Below are 4,049 nucleotides of genomic sequence, written 5' to 3' on the forward strand. Positions count from 1 at the left end.
ACACGGGCACACTGTCATGCACTATAATGTGCCCCCCCCCCCCCCCCACTCACAGACACACACTTGCACCCCGCAATACCCCCTCCAGTCCCTTTTCTTTCGTTCTCTCTGTACCTGAAAGCCTTGCTCTGCACCCATGTTTAGGAAGTACCGTTGAAGCGAAAATGGCGAACGAAACAGGGCCGAGTGTCAATATTCACAGTGACAATCAGAGCGTGTCTGACAGAGGTTTGCTTTAAAAACAGTTCTTCGACACCGCAAGCAGCAGTTACCACCGTACAGTAATCCGGAGTACACGTTTTCGTCCCACATCTTCGTTTCGTTACCCGTTTTCGTCCCACTTACTTTTTTTTCCGTCGCGGCATTACCAGTTTTCGTCCCACATTTGCAATTCTTATAATGTACCCGATTACTCAATCTTCGATAGGCCTATCTATAATCAACCCCACCCCCCCCTTTCTCTCTCTTTAATGTGCGGGTGTGGTGATATTCTCGGACGTACCATACGTTATCTCTACTATGTGCTGAAAATTTCAGCCCATCTCCTCCTCCTCCTCCTCCTCCTCCTCCTTTTTCTTCTTCTTCTCCCCCCCTCTCTTTCTCTCTGTCTGATCTCCCGACCCCCTCTCTCTCTCTTTCTCTGTCTGTCTGTCTGTCTGTCTGTCTGTCTGTCTGTCTGTCTGTCTGTCTGTCTGTCTGTCTGTCTGTCTGTCTGTCTGTCTGCTCACCCCCCCCCCCCCACTCTTTCTCTCTCCCTACTTGTAACTCCTTAATTGGCATAACTTCAGATCTGCACAACTATCCGAACTTTTTGGCTCAACCCTACCACGAGGAACAGTGTGTTCTCCTCGAGAAGCTGTGATTCAGCCTTAGACTTAAAGAAAAGTGCAATGTGCCTTACACTGATTAAAAAACAAAAAACAAACAAACAAATAAACAACAACAACAGCAACCACGAAAACAACAACAGCAACATCATCATCATCATCAACAACAACAACAACAACAACAACAACAACAACAACAACAACAACAACAACACATTTAAAATACACCCTCAAAGAAATACCTACGCCCTTGTTCTGTCCCGACGGCAACATGCGATCGGTTTCTCCTTGAAAGTGAGAGTAGAACGTGGGTGGCTGGTGGGTGCTCTGGGGCAGTTTGCTCCTTTTTTCCTATCAAACATCGATCGTCCTTATCCTCCCCCCCTCTTCTTTTTTGGTGGATTATCTCTCTTTTAACACCTACAATCTTCTGCTCCTAATTGTGACCTAATTGCGTTGCTAATCTCGTAAAACTCTAACTAAAACTAAAACAGAAAGTAGAACTCACCGATAAGTTGGTGCATTGCCAGGTTGAGATAAATGCTTTGTTTGTTTGTTTGTTTGTTTGTTTGTTTGTTTGTTTGTTTGTTTGTTTGTTTGTTTGTTTGTTTGTTTGGGTAAGGAGAAGAACATCAACACAATAATGACCATTTAGGGCTGGGAAAAAGTAAGACAGACAGACAGAAACAACAGAGGAAAATACAGAAGTAGGTATTTGTACCTACCAGTGGCACCCTCCAACCACCCGCTGAGATATGTGCACCTGGCAATCAGAGCTTAATCTTCAAATACTGGTACGTGTATTTCTTTTCCATCGTTGTTTTAAAATACAGTCGAACCTGCCCTGACGGCCACCTCTATAAGACGGCCACCTGTACAAACGAACACTTTCTATTTCCCCCCTTGCGTTTTTTCTATATAATTTAACTGTGTGAAACGGGCACCTGTCTAACGCGGCCGCGGCCACCATATTTCAACACACAACCCCTATCACACAAAGCAATAACACCTGTCTTAGACGGCCACCATAGTGACTCCATTACGCTTTGTCATAAATCAAGCATTGGCCCCTGGCGTTGTGGGCGAGCCGTCATAATCCAAAAACCTGTTGTTGTTAGGTAGTCCCTCCAACTGATCATGCTGTGTAGGCCCCTCCCACTGTTGACCAATAGGTAACAAAATTAATTTTCAGCTGCTGGGAGGGAAGCGTGTGATCCCTCATAACCCATAAGCCCCGCCCAGAACCCATACACAAATCGCAAGTGACATAAGTGGTCACTGTTTACCCAGTCTGTAACAAAGTAACAATGGACGTCAGCACGAACTTGTGACAGAAGCGTTGCTTGTTCTCCGAGTGGTAGTACGTGTGTTTGTTTTACCATAGCACTTGGTCCTCCTTGTCTGACACCTTTCGTTTTATTGTCACCCGTGCACAAAAGCAGCAACAAAAGAAAAGAAAACCCAGCGAAAACAACAACAACAAAAATAACAACAACAACAATGCAACTACCTTCGGTTGGGACCTCAGAAAGGGAGGGTTTGTTTTCTTAGAAAGGAATGGTTTGTTTTCTTCATCTTGATCAGTCCTGCCTAAGACGGCCACCTGTCTTATACGGCCACTTTTCTCCTTGACAATGGGTGGCCGTCTTACACAGGTTCGACTGTATATTTATTTGAGGTGAAAAGTAATTCTCAAATATTGCACAATCGTAATTGTTTTAAATCTATACATGAACATATTCACCGAAGTACGCTGTTTTACTTTAAGTCTAGTAAGAGTTTAACGGAACTTGCAACACAATAAGATCATATAAGTGCCGAAAATACATGTGTTACTAGAGAGTAAAATACACATAAAAAAGAAGAACGAGGAGAGATAAGGACGATAGCTGTTGAATAGGAAAGAAGGGGCAAACCACACCAGAGCACCCTCCAACCACCCTACCATTAATTAAGTTGCGAAGAAGAAAGAGGGAAAGTAGTTGAGTTGATCTAAACTTTGCTAACTTGTTTTGTTGTTTCATGATTTTCGTTTACAATGTGTAGCAGAATTCGGGACAAAGTAGCAGTGTTCAGAGGGCTCTTTTAAAAAAAAACAACAAAAAAAAACAAAAAAAACAAAAAAACAAAACAAAGAAGGACACTTTGCGGTACAGTACGTGCACAATCAAACCCAACGCACCTGTTTCCGTCCTACATCTTCGTTTCACTACCTGTTTTCGTCCAACTTTGTTCAGTCTTCAGTAAACTTTCTTTTACCCGATTTCGTCCTACATAATTTGCAAATAATGTAACCGATTACAGTTCGATACTTATCTTTCTGGTGTTTGGGTGTGGTGATATTCGGAGATATCCCACCGTGTGTGGAGTTACAGCAAAGTTACAGTACCCCCCCCCCCCTCTCTCGCCCTTCTCACCCCCCCCCCCCCCCCCGTCTCTCACTCGTTCACTCACTCAGTCTTTTCTTCAATGTAAGTAACACGCCACAAGACGACTCATGAATTGTTTGTTATGGTCGAATCTTTCATTTTCTTTAATTACTTTTTTTTTTTTTTAGAAGCCAATGACTTTAAAGTGCAGATGGACTTATTTCCGCAAAGACGTTATCTCTTCTAGGAAATTTTAGCCTATCATCACTTGAAACGGTTATACTGTAAACAATGTGCAATTCAATTTTACCCTTGATTTTTAGCAGATTTTTAACAAGAGTTTATTACAAGGATTTTGCATAGAAATTATTTCATCAGAGACATTAATTCTGCAAACTTTTAAGACAAACGTCCGGTTTGGGGGAAATACTACTCCACCTCCCTGTTGATATGATTATAAACAACGAATTTTCACCACCCTTCGTAAAACCGTTTTGGAATCTGAATGGCTATTGCAGTAAACTATAATTAATCGTATCAAGTGTGTTTTGGAGGGACCAAAGCGGTTGGGATGAAAATGGGTACGGCGAAATTCAAAAACGAAAAGTATAATAGAACGAAAACGGGTACTCCCATCAAATCTGCTCTAACGGCCACCTGAAAAAGAAAATCACCTGTACTGAAGGCCACTTAAAATTCTGCACCTTGTGTATTTTTGTTTACGCTATAATGATACCTTGTTTAGTAAGAGTTTTACGGCGCTTGCAACTGTATAAGGTCATATGAGCGCCTATCATGATACTGTGTAAGACGCCCGCCTGTACAAGACAACCACTGTTCATGGGTGGTTGGT

This window comes from Aplysia californica, unplaced genomic scaffold, assembly GCF_000002075.1.
Source record: "Aplysia californica isolate F4 #8 unplaced genomic scaffold, AplCal3.0 scaffold00004, whole genome shotgun sequence".
Lineage (NCBI taxonomy): Eukaryota > Metazoa > Mollusca > Gastropoda > Aplysiida > Aplysiidae > Aplysia > Aplysia californica.